Source organism: Hyperolius riggenbachi, chromosome 6, assembly GCF_040937935.1.
Source record: "Hyperolius riggenbachi isolate aHypRig1 chromosome 6, aHypRig1.pri, whole genome shotgun sequence".
NCBI lineage: Eukaryota > Metazoa > Chordata > Amphibia > Anura > Hyperoliidae > Hyperolius > Hyperolius riggenbachi.
This window is the reverse complement of record NC_090651.1, coordinates 42,650,962-42,660,378: the sequence shown is the minus strand read 5'-3', so window position 1 is coordinate 42,660,378 and position 9,417 is coordinate 42,650,962. Positions and strand designations below refer to the sequence as shown.

The 9,417-nt window shown below is 45.8% G+C and overlaps 1 protein-coding gene across 7 annotated transcripts in view; it reads left to right on the top strand.

The window, feature by feature from the left end:
* Positions 1–544: 544 nt before the first annotated feature.
* Positions 545–9,417, top strand: part of NEXN (nexilin F-actin binding protein) — a 110,101-nt gene continuing 101,228 nt past the window's right edge. For 3 of the 7 annotated variants that reach the window (XM_068239177.1, XM_068239180.1, XM_068239175.1), the window contains exon 1: positions 545–1,106. The gene's annotated coding sequence lies outside the window, so the exon portion shown is untranslated. The remainder of the gene's footprint in view (positions 1,107–9,417) is intronic. The other 4 variants (XM_068239176.1, XM_068239174.1, XM_068239178.1 and 1 more) reach the window with 3 other exon arrangements.

Sequence of the window (9,417 nt, the reverse complement as noted above, 5' to 3'; positions counted from 1 at the left end):
TTCTTTCTTGCTGGCTTCCGTGTGGAAACGTGGTGCCAGCACTGCTGCCGCATCTATAAGTAATCCATTTTGTGTGTGGAGGCCCGTTAAAAAAGCCTCCAGGGGCCGCATTCGGCCAGCGGGCCTTAGTTTGAGGACCACTGGTGTAAGCGCTTCCAAAAAACGCCTCTAGTGTGAACGAACCCTTACACCTTGTTTTTGAAATGTTTTCAATTTCAGAATGCTGATGAAAAGTTATTTTAAAGAGCAAAGATATAAGAGAAAACTCAGGAGAAAAAGTGAATTGCCTATGGGCCCTGATATGTGAGAAGGATGTGTCTCTGTGCAGACCAGGCAGAGGTGGGGGAGAGTGTATGAAATGAGAATAGATCAGAGGACATTTGCGTCTATAAGGTATATCTGAGACTGTAAGCAATTCGTTAACTTTCAGTTTCTGTTTCCAAACTATTTGTCCAGCCTCCACTCTCCCCCTTAACTTTTACAACACTTTTTTGTTGTTAGGCTGAAACAAACGTTTATTTAACTACCTAAACGTTTTCAGCTTCGCTTTCCACAGAGGAGATGCTCTCTGCAGGTACCGATCCAAGAGATCTCCCCTCTTGGTGATCAGGGGGGACTCCTGGACCTGCTCCCACTCAGCCTTCGGGATCCAGGTTAACCCCCTCAGACCTTCTCTCATTCATGTAGCCAGAAATGAAGTGGTTTCCCATGCAGGGGGTCGCAGAGGGAACAGTTGAGGCAGTGTGTGTGAGTGCTGAACAGCTGAGAGCTGCTTTTGGATCGTCTGGAATGCGGTAGATGACCTGAGAGCAGGACTTTTATGGAAACTCGAAGGCTGGGGAGTAAGTGCAGCCAAATGGCATCCAGTCTGATGAGAGGAGCAGACTAGGAGTGAAGGACAGCTCGGCAGCAGCACGCAGGGGAGCAGCTCACTGTGGACTGGTGGACTTGGGATCTGCTCAGGGTGAAAGAGGACAACCTCAGGGTGCAGCTTGATAATATCCCGTTCTGGCACAGCAAGTGGAGAACTCAGCCAGGAATTATTACTGTAATAACTGCCTCATCCTCAGCAGAGAGCTGACCGGCAAGTCCTCTTCTGGAGCAAGGTAAGACCTTGTAAGCTTGAACTTCTGGTGTGTTACCTGCTCTCCAGGGAGGACCTTTGATGGGCGCTAGGGGTACTTTACTATATCAGTACAAACATGTCGTGAGATTTTTGAGTAGAAGAACTTACTAAATCATATACAATAAGGATTGGAGGACATGTTTAAGATGTTTTAAAAGTATTATCAGTCAAGTTGACTAAGAGTTGCATTTGCAGTCATTGCTTGTCAGTCAACATCTAGTCCATCTTTTGTTGAGCCTAGTGTTCCTGTCTGCAGTGGAACTACAAGTCCTAGCATGGCTTGCCAGTCAACATGTGGTCCTCCAACTTTTATGGTGTTTTTACTATTCCCATAGGGTTCTACTTGTGGTTGAGCTACAAGTCCCAGGATGTCTTGCTAGTCATCACCTGGTCTTTCATATTTATAGAACTTTCAGGCAGCCCAAAAGGTTCAATCTGTGGAACCACAAGTCTCAGCGTGGTTCACCAGCCAACATATGTTTCCCCAGCTAATGCAATACTTGCCCAATTAGGTAAGGCGTTACCAATGTTCTAGAACTTCAACTCCCACCATAACATTCAGTTAGCCTATTGCTGTCTTACTGGGATTTGCAGTAAAGTTGTCCCTATATTACAGCAACTGCCAACTGAGTAGGTTTACACTGCAATATTTCTCTGATCAAAAACTAATCAAGGGATATTGATAACTTTATTGCTCCATTTGGACCAGATTTTAGCAGAAGTCTTTTTGGATATGAATTGGAATTCCACCACCTCTAGTAGGTGGACTGATAAAAAAAAATAACCTATCCTATCCCAATCTACATTCAGCTGGTTTTGGTCAAAAATCAATCCAGAAAGACCTGAAAGTTTGATTGACTTTTTGTTTTTATTTTATTTTTTGTATCAAATGTGTAATCCATTAAAAAAAAAGGTCAAATTGTGCATGACTAACTTAAAATTATGAAAACCGGTTTTTGGAAAATCTCCAAATTTTTTTCTGTGTTTTTCTTTTACAAAATCGTGACAAGGGTTTTAATTTCTCTACTGAACTGCAAATGTAAACAAAAGATTAAATGTGTTGTCAAAATTGCTTTTGTAGTCCTGGCCAAAAGCTAGCCATACTTAGCACAAGAGTGGCTTGACCCGTTTCCCAATTGCTACTCCCTGCTGGAAATACAGAGATCTGGGAGATTGCTGGGCCATTCCTAATTGCTGGGCCAGAAATCTGATTGGAATGGATTAGACCCACAGTTGTTCTTGGATCTGAACTGCTTGATGCAGTACAAAACCAACACTGAACTAACTAAAGGTCCACACACATACAAAAGTCTACAAAAGTCGCTGCAAGCAAACCATCAACGTCACGGAAACTATTTTACCTGCAATGAAGTCAAATGTTCAGTCTTCCCAACTACGTTGTCTGCATACCGATATTGCAAACAACCACCTCATGTAAACACTGCACTTGGACACGATATTATACACTACGTGCGCATACTACAGTACAGTGTTGTTTGAACTCCATTAAGCTGACAATCAAGTGTGTATATGGCACCTTACAACCTCCGATGCCCAAACCGCGAGCACTCCACTGGATGGATCTACTCAACACCAACCGGTCCCCCCCAACAATCCCATTGTTCACACCGCAATCCTGCCCACCACGTGACATCAAGCATGTGCCGCTCAGCGTCCCTCTGTCAACCCCTTGCCAGTGCCACCCCACACAGCAACACAGTGCGTCATCAGCTACACAGCTAACACATGTGTACTGCAGGTCACAGCAATGTCACCCAAGGGGATCAGGTGCTGATCCCCGACGAGCGACACGTTGTCAATGTGTACAAGCCCTTATATACACAATATCTGCCCAACAGTCATTTGAGTTGATTGCTTGTTGTCATTTGGCTACATTTTTTATATCCTTGTCATCTGATACGGCAAAATCATTCGTTTGTTGGACATTCCTAAGACTTTTGTTGAGTGTGTAAACTTAACTCGCCTTAAAGCATTCCTGATCTGTAGGTGCCCTGACCATTGTAGTAACCCGTGTTGTCCTCAAAATCCACCATCTATTTCAAAGCACCCCTTCTCACTATATCCGTTGCATTGTGGTAGAAACGCGCAACCCATATGCCCTATACCAGTGATGGCTAACCTTGGCACTCCAGCTGTGACAAAACTACAAATCCCATCATGCTTCTGCCTTCCCGAGTTATGCTTAGAGCTGTCAGAGTATTGCAATGCCTCATGGGACTTGTAGTTCCACCACAGCTGGAGTGCCAAGGTTAGCCTTCACTGCTCCATAGACTGCTTTCTCTTGGGCAATTTCTAACGTAACCGCTGTCCTTGTATCCTTAGCAAAGCACATTTTTCTGGACATCAGAATGCATTGCCAATCATCAAATGAATGTTATGCATCCGCACCGGACCAGCATTGGACCCACAAAAAAACCACGCTATCACTTCTGCAAACTCCACCCCTACTGGCCAGCTGACTTCATGTCATGCTAGGCATGATGGGATGGAAGTTAGCCTAATGATGGCCACACACAACATAATTTTTTGGGTTTTTCTGTTTTTTGAAATTTAAGAATTACAACTCTCCTGATTGATTGTAACATTTCACCAATGTGTCCCGATTATGAAAAAAAAATTATGGAAACTCAGAAGAAATTGTTTGGGTCTATAAATCAAGAAGTTAACAATCTATCCTACACCATTCAATTTTCATTAAAAAAAAAAAAAAAAAAAAGATCAGCGGGGTCAACCTGTCAGTAACTGCTGATGTCACTTCCTGTGTCTAGAAGTTGCGGAGTAAGTGAGCTATGAAAGTATTGAGACAGGCTGTCCTTGCCGCAAAAAATGTTGGGCCGCACCACCCTGGTCAGTATACATTAGAACCAGGCTGAGTAGTGGCATTTTAGATTGATAGCTACTTCAGTGATCATCTGGGAAACTACACTTATGTTTGTAAGTATATTTTTTTCCTGTAAGGACCAATAACATGAGTGCTCATCCAGTGCTGTAAGTATCTGAAAGGGAATTTCAGGTGGTGTTATAGGGCACGTTTGCCTCTTAGGGCGCGTTTCCACTAGAGGTGATTCTGTGCAATTTCCTGCACACGAATCCAGTTCTGGAATCACAGCCTATTGAAATCAATGGGCTGCTTCTGAATTCGGTAGACTTAACCCGGCTCTAGTGGAACACCCCCCCCCCCCCTTATGCTGGATACACACCATGCGTTTCCGAGTTCGATGAGTCCGTCGATACGCATCGATTCGATTATTTCTGACATGTCCGATTCAAGCTTTGATGGATCGTTAGGTCGATTAGCCATACTTTACATGGCAATCGACCTAAAAATCATCGAAATGCATTCGGAAATGCTCGGAAATAATCGAATCGACGCGTATCGACGGACGCATTCGACGCGGAAACGCATGGTGTGTACCCAGCATTACTGTAAAAAAGGATTACCTTCTCCCAAAATTAAAGGGTCATTAGTTATAACTACTATGTGTGAAGTAGAACCTAAGATAAACCAATTCTAAGTAATGCTGTCCAGAAGCGGTATGTGACTTGATTGCCCCCCAGGGTTTCTGCTGGCGGACTGACATAGAAAGTTTAGAAACATTAATGCTTGGCTTGGGTAAGTGTTTGTGTTTATACCTGCAGAGTGGAGGGGCTGAGCAGATACTTCCTGTACTGCTTATTCACAGACTGTAGAGAAGTGATCAGGGCTGGTACTGTAACCTGCTCAGCAGATCCTTCCACATATCTACATGAGTTGGTCCACCTTTAGCTCTGATCACAGCCAATATTCTTCTTGGCATGGACTCAACAAGATGCCGATACCGTTGCTGAGGAATGTTGGCCCATGCTGACATAATGGCAGCTCTAAGCCGTGTCAGATTGGATGGTGGCGTTTCAAAGCTTTGAAGTGATCTTTCGACTTCGTCCCACAAATGTTCAATAGGATTGGGGTCAGGGGACTGAGTTGGCCATGGAAGCAGGATAAACGCTGATTGATGTTCCTCAAATTAATTGGAGCATGATGGAGCATAGTGGCAAGGTGCATGGTTATCGTTCCTGGGTCCACAACAGGCGTCTTTTCCTATTTTTCTGTGATACCAAAGGTACTCTTGATGGTCTCCTGCTGCTGAAGCCCATCCTTTGCAAAGTCCATCTTGTTGTGCATTTGGATATGCTTTGTGACTGCACCTGCATTGAATTCAACTGTAATTTGTCATGTTGTTGCCCTTCTGTTGCTGCGGACTACGCCTTTCACCTCTCTCATTCACCAGCCTTTTTTGACCAGAATAGTCCTTCTTGCTTGAAGTTTTTTATTTCTCAATGGCCAATCTCTAAACACCCGAGATACTGTTGGGTGATAAAATCCTAAGAGCCATCATTTCAGAGATGCTAGCACCAGCTCTTCTTGCACCGACGATCATCCCTCATTCAAAGTCACCTAAATCTTTAGTCTTACCCATTTTTACATTAACTTCCGTGATAATTACGTTGTTCTAAACAGAGCATTCCTTATATAAGCAACTCTGCATTGGTACGTCATTCTGCGTCACTGTTTGACTGGTTTACTTTCAGATAAGGGGATGTCTAATTACATGTAGGCCCAAAGCCTACATGTTATTGATTGGTTTTATAGAGCAATTTTATTGCATTTACTACAAAAAAATTTTTACCAAAAGATAACTTTCATTAGATTTCTCAATACAATTCATAATAACAATTTAATAATTTGGTTTCATTGTCTATGGCCACCTTTAAGGAAAGGATTTTTTTTGCCTTGTAAAAATGCTGCTTGCCTAGCTGTAGTGATCCAGAATAAGTGCTCTGACTCCATTGGCTGCATTCTTGTGCCAAGTGGGTGACTTAAGCATGGTATACACCTTCAATTTTGATTGGATATTTTGAATACTATGAGCAGATTGTGTAGGTAAATCCTCATACTAGATGGAGGCCATAAAAGTGGTCCGTAATTGGCCAATCAAAATTGGAAGTGTGTACCAGGCTTTAAGATGGCCAGACACCATACAGTCCTGATTGTAATACCTTGCCAAACCTATGTAGTATAAGGGCCAACAGACTGAAGATACTTTGAGAAGTTTGTTTAGGTAACTCTCATACTACATGGAAATGGTAAGATTGAATAACCAAAATTGTATTATATATGGCTAGCCCTTCTGTGTGGTTCAAACAGCTAGAAAACCACATGGAAAACATTACCTATAGAAATCCATATGGGCAGTCATAAGTATTATGCCACAGCAGTAGAAAACAACAGACTGCAGCTTGTCAACGGTAAGTTGGCAAAAAACACTTCTCTAGCTTTTTGGAGGCACTGTGGTCACAGGAAGTGCCCAGCTCGCCAGCAGCATACTACTACGTATGCAGATTGCCACCCCCAGCCAGTGGAAATTGGGCCTAATTGTCACAAGTGAAGTTGAGTGCAAGATATTACTAATAGTTACAATATCTGTAGTATCTCCATTCCTAACACAACTCTCCATGGATAACACTTACCTCCCTCCCCACTACCTTAATTCCTAGCATTAAAGAGAACCCGAGGTGGATCTTCGGGGGCAGATGGGACACAGAGCCATGTTCTCTGCCTAATGACATGGCTCTGCAACCCCAACCGCCGCTCTCTGTCCCCCCCCCCCCCACACACCGCAATCTAGCCCTCCTCGGAGGTAAACAGAGGGAAGAGGAATTCCCTGTTAAAAACGCCCACCAGGGGCGTTCCTGCAGGGTTTCCTGAAATGCCATTGGGTAGCTCTCTCCCCTGGCCACGCCTCCTGCCACTCCTCCACCTCCCTGCACACTGTGAGAGACACACAGTCTCCCAGCGCAGCGTCGTGACCCAGAGGCCACACAAGTGAAAGTGGGCCATTGCGGCCCACGGGAGCGGCGGTTTTTGTGGCTACCTGATCCACTCAGCCCTGCGGATCAAGTAGCCTACTTTTTTTTTTTTTTGAGCCCACCTCGGGCTCTCTTTAACTCTCGAGGCTTGGCTATATTCTAGCTGAACCTCATTCCTATTCCCTTAAAGAAAACCTGTACTGAGAAAAACGGCCCCTGGGGGGGTACTCACCTCAGGAGGGGAAGCCTCCGGATCCTATCGAGGCTTCCCCCGTCCTCCTGCATCCCACGGGGGTCTCGCTGTGCCCCTCCGAAGGTCGTTGATGTAAATATTTACCTTCCCGGCCCCAGCGCAGGCGTAGTAGTGCTCCAAAGTAGGCGGAAATACCCGATCGCCGTCGGGTCTGCTCTACTGCGCAGGCGCAAGTCTCCGGCGCTTGCGCAGTAGAACGGCCCCAACTGAGATTGGGTATTTCCGTCTACTTCGGAGCCGAAAGCTGAAACAGCGCCCCCGCTGGAGTTTGGAAAGGTAAATATTGAACAAAAGGGCTGCAGCGAGACCCCTGTGGGACAGAGGATGACGAGGGAAGCCTCATTAGGATCCGGAGGCTTCCCCCTCCCGAGGTGAGCACCCCCCAGGGGACGTTTTTCGAGTTACAGTGTCTCTTTTAAAGAACAACTGTAATGAGAGGTAAATGGAGGCTGCCATATTTATTTCCTTTTAAGCAATACTAGTTCCCTGGCTATCCTGCTGATCCTTGATACTTTTAGCCATAGCCCTTGAACAAGCATGCAAATCATGTTTTTCTGACATTATTATCAGATCTGACAAGATTTGCTGCATGCTTGTTTCTGGTGTAATTCAGATACTACTACAGCCAAATAGATCAACTGGGCTGCCAGGCAAATGGTATTGTTTAAAAGGAAATACATAGGGTAGTTTCCATATCCCTCTCACTTTCAGTTGTCCTTTAATACTAAACTCCCATCTCTGCCGCTGTACTGTTGCCAAACTCATATCCATTCCGTGTGTTTGGCTGGTGCCCAACCCAAGCACCCAGAGCCCCATAGCCGCAAGTTTACATTGTTATCCCTGGAGGCGCCAAGTAGTGATTGTTGCATCGAAACTGCCTGCTTCATGGTTTGCGCTTCTCTGCCGAGAATCTGGAAGGTGTAAGGAGGGCCAGATACGGCAGCAAGAAATCATCTTGGCCAAGTGCATTGTTGTCCTCCTTACCCTTGTCCTCTCATAGCCTCTCCATTGTGCGCCACAGCGTCAGCCCTTCTCCCCCCTTCATAGCAAGTAACCGTGTAGCTAGCCTGTAGAGTAGCAATGTGCATGTGCAGCGCTCAGCCCTGGACCTGAGGGATCGGGTCACTAACCCTGAGGACAACAGTAATTGTGCCTGTGTATCTATCTAAACCGGATCCGGACCGACCCAGTCCTGCTTGTGGCTGTGCGGATCTGACAGTACGTAGATTTCAGCAATGGTTGCTAATGCCGATCGTGCCGCTGTCTCCCCACTGCAGATCGCTCGCCCTACCGTTAATATGATGGCAGAGCTGTGTGAGAGCCGGTCAGGAGCCGATTTCCTTGTCATCACTGTAAGCCATTCCAATTGGCTTACATTGATTGACAGCGTAAGGAGCCAATGACAGCGGTTCCTGACCTGCTTGCACATCTCTGCTGTCATAGAGACGGTAGAGAGAGAGACCTGCGGCTGGGACAGAGCGGCGGATTATTGTGGCGATTCGTCGGTAAGCGCCGTTTTACTGTACCAGCAGTCTCTGGTTCTTAAAGAGAACCCGAGGTGTGTTTAAAGAATGTTATCTGCATACAGAGGCTGGATCTGCCTATACAGCCCAGCCTCTGTCGCTATCCCAAACCCCACTAAGGTCCCCCTGCACTCTGCAATCCCTCATAAATCACAGCTGTGCTGTGAGGCTGTGTTTACATCTGTAGTGTCAGTCTCAGCTGCTCCCCCGCCTCCTGCAAAGCTCCGGTCCCTGCCCCCGTCCCTTCCCTCCAATCAGCAGGGAGGGAAGGGATGCAGGCGGGGACTGGAGTTCTGCAGGAGGCGGGGAGAGCAGCAGACTGACACTATAGAGATAAACACAGCCAGCTCTGACAAGCTGTTTGTCAGCAGCGTGGCTGTGATTTATGAGGGATTGCAGAGTGCAGGGGGACCTTAGGGGGGTTTGGGGTAGCAACAGAGGCTGGGCTGTATAGGCAAATCCAGCCTCTGTATGCAGATAATATTCTTCAAACCCACCTCGGGTTCTCTTTAAAGGGGAACTGAAGAGAGAGGTACTGTATATGGAGGCTGTCCTGTTTATTTCCTTTTAATCCCTTAGACAGGACAGAAAGAGAACATAAAGAAATGCACCCGGTATGTATTTAGAGAGTTTAGTCCAGGCATGGG